The following is a 14529-nucleotide window of genomic DNA, read 5'->3' as shown; positions in this document are numbered from 1 at the left end:
AGTGGGCTGTGTTCTAGCCGGAGGGTTGATCGAGAATTAAGTCACCTTATAGCTCACCTACGTGTCTGTATGTCTATGGCCCGAGGCATCCTTTTGGCCTAATCGAGTTTCCAGATATCGCAGCTTGATGCCGTGTCATAAACACCAGACCGGGGTTAATGTCATCCGCCGCTTGAGGCCAAAACCAGCACAGAACCAGGCCGAAAAGAGTAAAAGTTAAGGGGGCCCGAACAAAGTATGTCACGGAAATGACTTGGTTAAAACGCGTGCAAGAGCTGTTGGCTCCGAGGTGTGGAGATACGAATGCGAGTATGAATATCCATCGACATCGACATCGACATCCATAAATGTATCTGCATTAATAAACCAAATAGAAATCGAAGCAGAGGTCTGGCCGGCTGCCTCCAGCCACAGAAGACATCCACATCCTTTAATGGCCAAGTTAGTCAGTAAGTCGGTTGTTGTTGATGTTGATGTTACCACTTGAAAATGCAGTGCAGAGCCCTGACTAAATGCAACTCTCAACGGTGCAAAGGACGAGGGACCGCAACAGTAACACAGCAACACAGCAACACCGCAACATCTGCAACATCAGCAAAAACGCATCGTCAAACATATAGACCAGGCTATGTGCTATAACTCATTAATATTAAATGCCTGTGCCAAGAAGACAAGCCCCTCAGCCAGAAAAAAGGGAATATCGTGGCGAGACAGGCAGACAGATGCCTCAGGATAGAGGAGATGCCAGTCCCTGTCCCTGTCCCTGGACTTGCCTTCGTTACAAAATTTATGCGCATTTTGTTTCAATTTCATACACACACGTGACTTGTAAATTATCCATTGATGTGGCAAAAGCAATGGGTGCAAAGAGAAAATAAATAAAGGCATGAGGAATTTCGCATCGGGAGGCACCCCAGACCCAGACACGGTCCAAAGATTTGCCAGATCTCCTTGCCACAATGATAATTCCTTCTGGCGACAAAGAAAATAATATAAAGCGAGCTCGAATGCCAGCCTCGGATGCCCTTGAAAATGTTGTAGAAAAATTGCTAAGGAAATGGGACTGTCAGAGATGCTCGAATTCCATTTGCCAAATCATTTGTTATATTGAAAAATAATCAAAAGTTTTAGTTTATTCATAAAAGCATAATTTAAACATATAATCTTTTAGTCAAAGCTTTTCTTTTTAAATGGAAGACTAATTTTTTTGAAGAGAGTGGGATGCTACGTGCATATTCTTAAAAACTTTTCAATAAAAAGAATATATCTATGGGATATAAAAGAAATAGATATAGTAGCTTAATAGATAAAGTAGCTTTTATTAGAGTTTCAGTATTACATGCATCAAACTATTTATGTACACACTATTTATATACATTTTAGAAAACTATTAGTTTTTTCTTATTATTATTTATTAAATGTTCCCACTTCAGATTCAATAAACACCTACTTTTGCCGAGTTCCAGAGTCAAAAACACTTGCGATGCTTAAACTATCTGATAAAAATTTGAGTGAAGAATGAAATATCTCTCACTTTCTAGAGTATTTCAATTTTGGCAATTTTCTGCATAACCCGAAAAGTGGCTAAAAACTTTCAAGTGAGGCAGGAAACACGAGGAAGGGCGCTGCTGGAAGTAAGATAAACTTCAGACTGAAAATGCAGCAGCCACAAAATTATGTCATGAACGCCAGCCAGAAAAAAAACAAAAAAAAAAGCTGAAAATGAATAAAAAATCCATCCGAAGAAAGGAAAAGTTAAACCAAAGAACGGTGACAGCACCCAACCGACAATAAAGAAAAAAAAATAAATCTGTGAAAAAAAGTGAAAATGATGACACATTATTGCCGTTCGGTGTGTGAAAGTGTAGAGTGTGTATGGTGGTGTACAGTGTGTATCATAAATACGCATATTAGCCTCGATTTACGGAGGGCCTCTATAGGAGGCCCATATATTTATTTTCAGTAGGAGGTCGCTCACACACTTGTGTTGTGTTTTTTTTCGACACTGTTTTCAGTTTTCTGTACTTTTGTTACGCTGTCAACGAAGCATAGTTCTCAGGCTGTAATTAAGCTTAATTACCTGTGTCAACAGCAGAGAGCAAGATGATTTTGACGGATTTCACCTGATGGGCACGCAGGAAATATTCAATCTCTGGGCCACTCCACTCCGCATCACTCCACTCCCAGCCATGTGTGGTGCCCTCATCTGTTTCTGTTTCGGTTTCTTTTTCTGTTTCTGTTTCTGGCTCAGACATCAGACTTCAGAGTCTGTTTCCTTTTGGTAATTATTTGCATGCAACTCTACTCGTGCAGGCCATTTTGTGGTCAGCATTAAGCCCTGGTCTAGTCCCGCACTCAAATTACCCATATATACAAATATATGTACTTTCTGACCCGATCCGATCCAAGCCAAAGGCACGTTAATAACACAAGGGCACTGGGAGAAAAATATGCTTAGACATTACTACCAAAGGCTTAAAGTTTGTACATATTTATTTCAACCTTTAATAGATTTCAAATAGTTTTGGTGACGAATTTACTTGCATAGATCCTATATCAGAGAGGAACGAAATTACAATACATTTTAGACATTTTTTATTTCCTGTTCATAGTTATTGTCGATCCGAAGTTTTCCAGATAATTCCGATGACGAATGCAACACATATTTGTAATATCAATTCTGGTGAAGAAAAAAGCATATATGTATATATTGGCAAAAAAATGAATTAAATTTTGAAAATATACCAAGACTTTTTCCTCAGTTTATATCTTGTAGGGGCTGTAAGTTGAAGATGCTCATCTTTGCTTTTCTCGGTCTGTGGTTGATTTTTATGGTTTCATTAGTGGCACACACACTCACACACATACTCGAGGGTCTTCTGCCCCTTCTGCCGATTCTTCTTGTAATTCTTCTGGCTGGAAGAAGAATCTCTCGAGTCTTGACTCCAGTGGCCTGGGCATGCGTAGTCAACTCCATTGGCCTGTGTGTGTTGTGCTGGCCATGTCTGCTGGCTGGCCCGCTTAGCTGGCTGGCTTGCGCTGATTGCGGCCTGAGAAAATTCTACTGACCCACAGAACTTTAGCTTTTTGAGTGGCATTGTTCAATTTAGCTGCAGACAGCAAAGCAATAACAACAACGGCTAGCCAGCCAGCCATCCAGACAACTAAGAAATTTCACAAGCCTTGCGGCCATTTTCCCCTACAATATAAGCTTTTTGTAGCATGCCCCTTTTGCCCCTTGTGCTTCCTCCCCCACCCCCTCTTTCTCTGCGGTTTTTTAGGCTTTCTAGTCCGTATTGGCTGGCCTGGAGTTTTGAATTTTTTACTTAATATCTGCTCGACTTGTTACATATGTAGCGCTTTTTAAATCAAGGAGGGAGGAGGACTCTGCAACCGCAAAAATATAAAATGACAGAGGAGTCATTCTTCTGGAAAATGTAAAGGGGGCGGTGGGAGAAAAAGCTAAATTATTAGCAGGTATTTCACAAATTTCAATCATCTAAACTAGTATAACTGTCCTTATAGGCCTTGGTATTGCACTTAAATTTCAATAATTTTTACTTGTGTTTGAATCCGGTTACCCCATTCCAATTACCCCAAAAACTATCCTAACCAAATGCATAAAAGCCAAAAGCGTTCCACAAATTCCGAAGAGCATCTTCCGCCGAGTTTCCACCATTTAAGACCGCTAATGGGCTTGAAGGGAGGAAATGCCACGAAAATGGAAATGACTCGGAACTCTGAAAAAGGCCGAGACAAAAGAGCCTGAACGCCACATTTGAGAAGTCAATTTCAATAATTTGTGCAAAATGCCACCGCAGTAACGACTGCTGTGTGGCACCGTTTAGAAATTGCGGAAATTGGCTATCGAAATGGAAAACATTTTCATTATTCGCCAACCTGGCCTACAACGTGGCCCATAAACCAGGCTGCACCGCCAGCCCAGCTGGGTGTATGGGAATTGCTGTGTGTTGGTTGTGTGTGAGTGTTTTCGGTTTTTGGAAAATTTATGACTGCAAAACATAAATTGGTTGCCACGCTTGGCTGGAGCATATTTTCGCTAGTTTTCACGTGGAATTGTCAACCCAGAGGGCAATATTTTCCATTTCCACTCGACACCCGTTGACATTGCCATTGATTTATACGGAATTGGCCTAAGACGTCATACCAAGTGAAATATATAAACAAAAGTTTGTTTTATTTCCTTCCTGCTTCTATGTAATTAATTGGGGTTCCCGAAAAGGCAACGGATATTTGTTTGTTTAATTTATTTAAGCCGTTCAGGACTCGGGTTCTTGACATCCATTCATTAACCGAAAAAAGCGAAAAAAATTTGTTAAAAGGTGTGTTCGAACTTCGAAGTTTGAAGTTTATTTTTTTGTAATTTTTTTTTTGTACGACTGTGGCGCACCTCGTGATTTATGCTATGCATTCAAATGCAATTTTTTCGGGGTGGCTATGGTAGGCCGATCCATATGGCAGCCGACCCATAAATATGTCAATATAAGCAGTACGACAACAGCCGCAGCAATAACCGAGAACAACGAAAACATTTCAATAAAAATCAAAATCAAAATCAATAGGTAGTAATAAAAAAAACCAAAAATCTGAAATCATTCGCCGGACGCTATCAATTTTTATAAGCCTTTGTTTTTGTTTAAAAGTCCCTCCCTGCCCCTCTCCCCTTAAAGTGTGGTGAAAAGAGGGGCTTGGGGGCGGATTGAGTAATCGGTTATCCAGGCTCTGCCATCGACCATGTCATTGCCAGCCAGTTTTGTTTTTTTGTTTCAATTTTTGTTTACTTCGTGTGTGCTTTGTGTGGTTGCTGGGGGTGCTGCCCAGGTGTGCTGCAACACTCGATAAAAAACGGAACAGACCCAATTTTGTTGCATGACTATGACACTGTTGAAGGTGCCCCAGCAGCCGCGGCCGCCCCTCCCCAGTTGCCCCAAACGAAACGAGAAACAGCAAAAATGCTGCCAGCAGCCGCGCATGACTCAGGTTCAAGTTGCCGCACAATCAAAATTGCCCCAAAGTCTGTCCGTCTGTCAGCCAGTTTCAGCTGCTCTGGGCCATATTCTGCTCACCTGAAATATGCAAAAGATTCGCCGAAAAATAAAATCTCAGAGGGGGCTCAATTCAATGAGTTTTACAGGCAGGGGAATTCTAGCGTCCAACATTATTACTTTAAGAAAATTGGAAATAAATAAAGAAAGGAAATAAAATGTACAATTAAGTTAATCATGTATATTAAAGAAAATTAAAGCAAATTTAGGAGCCAATATATGTAGAACTCATTTAAAATATGCACACCGCATGGACTTCTTAGCCTCGGGCCTCTGGCAGCCTGACCCACATTTGATTAATAAAACAATCTACTAAATCAAGGAAAATTGGCCAGAAAGAAGCACACATGGAGCAAAAAAAAAAATAATAAAAAGAAACAAACACGAAAATCAAGAGCAGCGATTTGAAGGCGGTAAAGCAGAGTAACCTACATGGCCAACTGCCTTGAATGAGTGTCAAAGCTATTTTGCGCTAATTGCCTTTTACGATTATTTTCACATTTGGCCAACTCATGGACTGAGCTGAGCTTGGTCTCCTCTATGTAACCTGGCCCCTGAGTAACCTCTCCCCGCCCCACTTTACTCCCATTAATCCACACTCTCTGGTCTTTGGGCCATAGAGCTTGTGGCTCTTCCTGCAGGCCCGAATAGGCACTTATAGGTACGCATGACTACACTGAGAGAAAAAATGGGGTGGTATGTTAAGAAATATTAGAAAAGAAAAAATTATTCTAGAAGAAAATTATTACACATTTTTATTTATAATATAAAAAGAGCTCCTTTGTTTAAAGAATATGTTTATTTTCTTTGGTAGAGAGCATATTACAGGAAAGAGTCTGGGTCTGAGGCAGCTGAGCCAAGAAAGCCAAGAAGGTTGAGGTTGAGGTGGAGCATGCACGAATGCGTCGCATTACCCACCGAAGCCACCGAGCCACTCACACAGATGGACGTAGATATGTCTCTGCATCCGAGGCACGCAACATATTCGCTTATTAAATTGAATTAAATTTTTCGTACGTTTTATTTGCGGCTCGCGACGTGAGAGAGTTATGCAGGGGGGTTGGTAAAAGAGGGGAGCAGTGGAGGAGCAGTGGGTTGTAGGGGGCCTGTGGGTTAACGTGAAAGATGGGGGGCCAAACACAGACACACACACTGGAAGCCACAACAATGAGTGAAAAATACAAAAAAGAAATGGCATTCCCGCTTAACTTTTGGTTATTACGCTCAATTATGGTTAACGGGTCAAAGCTGCTGATGACACAGCTGGAAAGAGATGCGAGCAGGGTGGAAGGAGACAAAACAACTCTTCCGGCAGGCAGCAATGTAAGAGCCATACGAAAAATAATTCCAGCAAGCCGTAAACCAAAAAAGGCCTAATTAGTTGGAGATAGACTAGAAATATTTTTAATATATTTAGATATATAATTTAATTAAATATTATTGGACAATAAATCATAGAATAAACTACTTAGTTCCTTAAAATTATTAAAGAAATAATGAACCGAATATAGAACTTATTTTTTTATCAAGAATAATAGATTGGCCAATAGATAATTGTTAAAAATGACATAATGTCGCATCGCATTCATTACTTTTGAATATTATTTAATAAAACTCTAAAGCTTAGATAACAATCCTTATATTAATGACTAACTGAAACTGCTTTGAAGAAATCTCTTAATTACCGGGGGAAGAACATACTCGTACTCATACAATATAGAAACATAAATTCCACTCACACCCCTTGTCCGTTTTCTGATAAACAAATGTACTTCCTAGCACGACCGCACACACCCCGCCCGCAATGCTTAGTATTTTAAATAAATTAATTACCTTTTAAGCCACCACAGCGCTTACCTCGGCCAGCTTGCAAATAGTTAATCATGCAGCCAGCCACTCAGGTGCGATTTGTGGCTTTTTGGCCCGATGTCTGGCGCATGTCTAAAAATAAATAAATAATAGTATAAACAAAACGAAGAGGAATCTGAGTAACAGCAACAGCATCAAGAACAAAAGGCAAACATGTTGGGTCTTAATCGTTAATTGTCTGGCGAGCACTTGGCTCTTAATTGCCAATTCGAAGAGCTGGAATTGCCGCATAGTTTTGCCGGATTGATGTAACTATTAGACAATAAGAATTTATTTGGGGAGCGGGAAAGGCCAGTGTCAGGGCATGAGCACTGTTGTTAGAAGGTCGGCAAGGTCAGTGAAGTCATCGCATAGCTATTGCCAGGTGGACACGACTCTAGACATGTTAATGATCCAATAAATGTAATCGGAGAAAAAAATTTAATTAAATTCTAATTATTACTTCGCTGCCAAAGCAAACCAGAGCATCTGCCTGGGACTTCTTGGGAGCCATCTGTTTTATGATCGACTCGCCGGACTTGCCATTAAGCCCCAAATCATAAATTTCGGCTGGCAGTCAAATACGTATGTTTTTAAGCCCCGCTCTGCAGCTTAGGCTCATGTCGGATCAAGTTGAAGGCTATCCGATATATGCATACTGTGCCGGGTATTGATGATTTGGAAGAACGCCGAGCTGAGAGCTGCGAGCTCCAAGGTCAGTGAAGTCATCTCCAGTTCTCGATAGCTTCCCCATCTGAGACCTTAATGGTCCATAAAGAGTTCCACCAATATGCCCGTAAGTTTCTCTTTTCCCGTTGATTTTTATCGCTGTGGCGGAGCGGCAGACAGTTAATGGACATTTCAATTGCACGTCTTGGCCTGGGAGGTGTGGGGCGTGGGGGCGTGCCGGAATATCTGTCAGGGAAATGCATTCAAGATTGAGCATTCAATATTATAATTGATTGCAACGCGAGAGTTTCCACTTTCCGGAGTGTGTGGAAACAAAAGAAAGTCGGGAGTAATTGTCTGGAAAGAATGCAACACGTGCCCCAATCGAAACCGATTGGGCGAATAAACATATTTATTGTGCGTCGTGACTGACGTGGCTAGGCCAGTGCAATCAACATGTAAATTAGCTAATAAAGCTAATAACGTCCAGCACAAAAAGCCATGGTCCACGGTCAGAATATATGATAATGATCGCTCAGATAATTATCAGCTTATCCCATGTTTGGCAAGAACATAAACTGAGAACTGAGAGCTCTAAGCCAAGGTTGAATGCTGCTTTTTGTTTGTATTTGGCTATGACTGACTGTGGCCTAAACCAAACTGTGAAGAAGCTGCGGACAAAGCGGTACAAGTCAAAGTTAAATAACCCGTTGTTGTGGATTTTTCACTTTCATCACGCTTGGACGCCATAATTAAGCGAATGCGTAATATTTGCAGAGTCTCCCCGCTTATGTTTGATGATTTGCCAAAAAAAAATCCAATAAAAAAAATATAAAGCAAAGCCACAAAACGGCTTAGGTGGCTAGAGGGTCAAGTGCATGAAATTTGTTAAGGACGGACCACCGGCAAGTCGGAGACTGATAATCACGATGATAATGCAATGTAAATCGTAATTAAAATCGCTTCTATATGCCCTCGTCGAGTGTCTCGGTTGTTAGCCAACTTGTGTTCTAGACCATGTTTTGTGTGCATTTGAAATTAATTTATGCCAGCATTCGTTCCGAGACATGACGAGCACAAGTTGCAAGAACTTCGACTCCTCCTTGCTCAGAGACTCCCAGACTCTACTCTCCATTGGAACCGCGAGTTAGAGTTCGAGTTAGTTGGTCGCATACATAAATAAATTAAAATTGCTAATGGCTTGCGGCCACAGAGTTCTACTCTTCCCCGTTGCAACGCCCATAATTAAAAGCAACAAGAAGTACAACGCCAAAAAAGCACAATAAAACCATGACCAGCTCAAGGGGAACCAGAAAGGTTCTATTCGATTTGGAGAGCGAAGTGGGGGATACCCTTGAAAGCAGGAGTATATGGTGCCTGATACTAGGCTGGACTATAGATTAAGAACTTGAGAAGTCTAGAGATTAGGGAAGAAGGTATAACCACTATACATATTTTTTATGATATAGTAACTATATGGCATGGAATAATATTTGAATTTCCTGTTTCATGATATGGTATAATGACCCTCATCAAGAGTATCCAAAACTTAGGGCAAGAGGGGTTACAATCTCAAAGAAGTCGGCGAGTCTGAGGCATAAATCAATCAATTTATCGTCTGCGGGAGTTAAAGAAGAATACTGCCACTTCCTACTCATCCCACAACTCGGTGGTGTGGCAGAAGGGGCAGCCTGGATGGTTGTGGATCTGGAGTTTGGGGCAATCTCTGGGCGAGTGGGTGCAACGAACTCACTCCAGGTTGGAAGTTGCAAGTTGCTAGTTGCCAGCAGCTCTCCCCCGCAAGAGAAGCTTGTTTGCATACGCCAAAGACATCGCCCCAGAAGTTCCCCCGGCCCAGAAGAATGCAGCTTTGCCACAAATAACCCAAGCAAATCTCTTTACTTGGCCACCTCCCCGCCGCTTTCGGGCCAACTGTAATTTGCTGTCTCTGCAGTTAAATGGAACCTGCCTCGTAATGTTCTATAATTCATTGCGGCTGCGAAATGAGAAAAAAGTTTAGCCGAAATGAAAAACATGGACATAAGTCAGCCAACCGTTGGCGGGGAGAGAGAAATCCAGCTTAAATGCGGGCTAAAAAAGCCAATTTCATTTGGCCAAAATAATAATTTCTCTATTCTATTATGATGGCCAAGACAGCCAAGTTTGCCGGCTGCAGTTGGTAGCTTGCAGTGGCGGGCTGCATGCAAAATACCAAGAATTGGCCGCAATTTAAAGGGAGCGGCCTAGCAAAATTGGCAATTGAAGTGCCAGACCATGTAATTAACACTTGGCAGCTGACACAGCGGCAATTCCAGCACGACCTCTTAATACTTTTGGCCTTCCAGTTGGATTTCTTTTTTTCCTTCATGCCATTATCAATTGGCAGCCCACAATTGTTTCTTTTTTAGCTGGAAATGGGCAAAGTCAAGTAAGTTCTTTGATAGTTTGATTTTCAGCCTAAAAAACCCCTAATGGGAAGTATGTTTAATTATTTAGGTGGCAAAAAGTTAATCTTAACTTTGTGAAGACTCATATGTCAACAAAAAAGAGTAGACTTTTAAAGAGGTTTTTTTATCTAATCCAAAGACCTTAAAATCGGTGTGGTTTTGAGGTATAGCTCCTATAATTGTGACTAAGTGTAATCATTTCTTGGAACCAATTGAATTTTATGTTGAATCTTAAAATAAGGTGATTTTAGAAAAAAAAGGAGTACTATATTAGTACTTCAAAGAAATAAAATTACCAAATAAATTAATACAGAAAAGAGCATTCTATTCAAGGTTTATAAATTAATTTGATATACTTTGAAAAACCTGGATAAATTTTTGGGGCGATTTTTATTTAAATTGTTATTATAATTAAAAAAATAATTAAAAATATATATTGAGACTCTGGCAATAAAACAATTACTTTGAACTACTTTATTACTTATGAGCTCATATTCCATAAGTTTAAACATCCTTAAAGTTCAAGTCCTATACGAACTGAAGTGAAAATGACAGCCATTCGCATGTCAAATAACGGTTTAACTGCCCCTTTAATCGCCAGTGGGTGTGTTTAATGCCGCAGCCGCCCTTTTTGATTGACAGAGTATGTGCTTGATGGCTTATTAAAGTCCTCTTTTTGGGCCATTATGGCGCAATCCCTGAAGGGCGCCAAATTGATGAAAGCCTTTCCAAACCCAACTGCCTCGCTGGTCTGCTGGCTCACTGGCCGCTAAAAAGTTGACAACACACTCGCATGTTGGCAGCGATGCATCAAGTTTAAGGCTTAATCGATACCACTTACCCCACCCCGCTCCTCCTACTCCGCTAGTTGCACTCTAAAATCGCTGCAATCGCAATTCTCAGTGCTAGTTTTTTTACACTTCTTCTCCACGCTTCGCTTGTGTCGACAGCAGCTTTTCATTAGACAATTTCCCAGGGGGGAGAGGCACTGGAAAAGTGGAAAAGGCAGGCAGAAGCAGTTGGCAGAATCCGAATCAGCCAAAGCCAGCCAGAGCCAGAGCCAAAACTAAAGCCGGGATAGAAGCTGCAGATTTTCATTATGTCGAGTCGACACTAACAACAACTTTTACTTGCCAGCCGCCATTTCTGGTAGCGTGTGGTACATTGTTAGCTTAATTGTTGTTGTTGTTCTGGCTATTAGAATGTGCACATTATTGAGTTACGTGCTCGGCGGCACAACAACACCGCTGCAATTGCAACAAGCAGTTGCAACTTGGCACGTTTCTATTATTTAACTGTCAGCAGAGAGAGCGCATCAGCAGCAGCAACAGCAGCAGCAGCAGCAACAGCCTCCCAGAACAAAAACAAAAGCCAGAACTCCGCTAATTGCCCGACAAAAATGTCTCGCACACTTAGCATTATTTGTCTTCTTCATTTGCCAACACACTTAATCGGTGGTCCAAACGAGCGGAAATCCAGACCTCCTCCCGTCCCCCAGCCAACCAATCGAAGGCGTGGCAGTTGGGGGGGGCCAGGTGCCAGGGGCAAAGGAACCAAGGGGCGCAGCTTGGCAGCCCCCGAGTCGGCAACCCTAAAACCCTAATTCATGCCCCAGACAGGCGACAACACCTACGCCGACACTTTTGGCAAAGGGCATCAAAAGTTGCCGACACCAAGCCCACGTTTCTTACAAAAACACAAGCTGCATGGAGAAATAAAAGTATTTGGTTCAACTTTTATATAATCTTTTTCTTAGTGCTTGCATATTTTATTATAATTTTAAGATCTAGAGTTTAGAGTCTAGAGTCTAGACGAAAAGAAACCCATAGTCTCTTGACTAAGCCCGATACTTCTCTTCCCTTGCTTCTCCTTTATATTTCATACTTCCGAATCTGGATTTTGGTTTAATACAATTAAAATACTTTTTTTTATAAACGTTCTTAGCCAACAGTCGACACAATTTAAATATGAACTGATAAATATTTAGTATTTATTATTCTGGGATCCAGCAGATTATTATAAAATTGAAATTTTCTCTTTTATATAGGAGAAGGAGGAGCCTTAATTACAGGAGCCTTCTCCTTTATTGAATAAGATGGAATAATGTTCTAAGTATTATTATCATATCTTAGTTTTTTTTTTAAAGCTTTTTCTTAGGTAAAAAATGTGTTATACTTTAACCAACACGGTGTTTACTAAAAGAAGCTTGGATATGATTTTTAGATGATTTTTTTGATACTAGTGCAATTATTTGTGATACCTGTTTGGATTTTTGAGAGTCAGACCCCTTAGTATTTCATGATAGCTAAACTATATTTGCTAAAAGAAAATCATAAAAAATTAATTATGGTTTTATGTAGGTGAAAAATATTAATAGTTAATCAATAATAATACAAATTATTAAATTTTATATTTAAAAAAAAAATATTGTGTAAATTATTTTGGATTTTCTTAAATAAATTTCCCAAGTCTAGGCCATTTCAGTAGGCAGTTGAAAAATGTTTACTTTAAAATTAAATATATGTAAATAAATAAAACTTTTATTTAACAGTTAAATAAACACTTAAATAGTGTGTACTTCAAGAGTGTTTATAAAAAAAAAATAAAAATGCCCGGTCATTACTCTTACGCTGATTGCGATTGCATTTTATTTAAGCTTTTGATTATTCTGAGTGAAGGCGGCCAATGAAAGTAATATCCTCGCCGCCCACTCTCAGTGCTGCTGCCTTTTTTTTTGCTCTTAGTCGCTCTCGCTCTTATTAATTGGAAGTGCATAAGCAAATACAGTGAGGACTAGGATTATATCACCACTAGACTACTACATATTAGATCTAAGATTGGGAAAAACGAAGTCAATTTTTATATTGTAATTAATATTTGAAGTAAAATATTTTAATGAAATTATTAGTTCCTGATTTTAGTTCACTTATTTATGAAACGCACTGTATCTCATTTGCTCACATCATATGTATGGGTAAATATCTTGATGGCTTTTCGACGACATAACGGTAATTGCTTCCCGGTTGAAAATAATTGAAGCTGCACGTGGGTTGGCCCATAGCGCTATAGCGCTATATCGCCCCTCCCCCTGCCAGCCCCACCACCCGACTACTCCCTCACCTATTCCGTACGCTCTTTTGTTAAACTTCGTTGCTTTTTTTCGGCGAATTGACAAGAGAAATTTATTAATTATTTATTGCTGCAATCTCGGCGGCGTTCAGCGTTCGGCGTTTGGAGCTCAGATTTCGGCGCCTCGTCCCCATTGTTCGCTGCATTCAAAGAGATTTCTCTATGAGCCAAGGCAAGGTCACTGCTGTGAGCTTTAAACTTAACGGTCGCCTCAGATACTCTTTGTATCTGTATCTATATGGCTGTCTATCTGTATCTGTATCTGTTTCTGTATCTGTATCCGTGGAATATAAGTCTTTACAATAATACACGGGCACGATGTCGGGGCGCACAATTTGATTCAAGGCTTAAACGGAGGAGAGCTATGCAAATAGACGATGGCTGGCAAACCCAATAAATGGGTAATAGGAAGAGGGGAGGGACAGGGGGGCAAGGGCAGGGGTGGGCGGGCAGAGGGCGCCCACGCGCAATTATCCAACCGCTTTTGTTCGCCGACAGCTTTTTTTTCGCTTTAAACAACTGTGACAACTTCTTTAATCGAAAACGTTTTCAAAGCGACCTGGGGCGTGGTCATCAACTTATGCCCCCTCATACCCACCCCTAGGCCCTCCCTCCCCTATGGCCAAGTGTGTGGGCCAACTTGTGTCTCATTACAATTTTGACGCTTTGGCTGATAACTTTTGATTTCTGGTTTCTATGCCAGCGCGTAAATCTTTGTGCCTATGTCATCTAGTTTAATGGGAATAGCCAATTATTTGGCTCTAACACGTTATGGGCTTTCGATTTCGGCCTGACAACTGTTGATGGCTTTATGGGCTTAAAACAGGCAAATATTAAAGCATATGATTGATTAAGTCATTTTCCTCCAAAAGATTTGATGGCTTATAGTTCAGAGTTCTTGTGATAGAACCCAAAAATAATCTTCCACCATTTCCAGCTCCTTAATCGCCAAAAGGGCCGTTCAACTCTTGGACCCATAACTGTTCCAAGTTAATCCACAAGTCTGTCCTCTGCGTCCCCAACTCCCTCGCATTTACATTTTCTGACCTTATGGCTAATATTACACTTTTTTTAGTTTTTACCATTTTTTTTAACAAATTTGCTGGCCACAAGCGTGAACGACAAATGACAGACCCAACTGGACTGTGGGGGACATTGACGTCTATGTTGGCCGATTGTTTAAAATCAAAAAGCGTGTGAATCAAAACAAAATACGAATAAAAAAGAGAACCAAATTATTTGATTTGATTTTATTTTTTTTTTTGCTTTTTGCGGTCTACAAAATTAAGCTTTTGTGACGGTCTGGTTTGGGGGCTCTATGTATTATTATTGACAGCGATTTGCGTTGATTTGTTGGCCATGAAGGCGGT

At 40.5% G+C, this 14529-nt stretch overlaps 1 non-coding gene across 1 annotated transcript in view; it reads left to right on the top strand.

The window, feature by feature from the left end:
* LOC6493991 overlaps window positions 1-14529 on the top strand; it is a 66751-nt gene that overhangs the window by 49599 nt on the left and 2623 nt on the right. The gene's annotated exons all lie outside the window — the stretch shown is intronic.

The sequence above is a fragment of the Drosophila ananassae genome, chromosome 3L (assembly GCF_017639315.1).
Source record: "Drosophila ananassae strain 14024-0371.13 chromosome 3L, ASM1763931v2, whole genome shotgun sequence".
NCBI lineage: Eukaryota > Metazoa > Arthropoda > Insecta > Diptera > Drosophilidae > Drosophila > Drosophila ananassae.
Note: the sequence above shows the minus strand (reverse complement) of the source record. Positions and strands in the feature narration are given on the sequence as shown.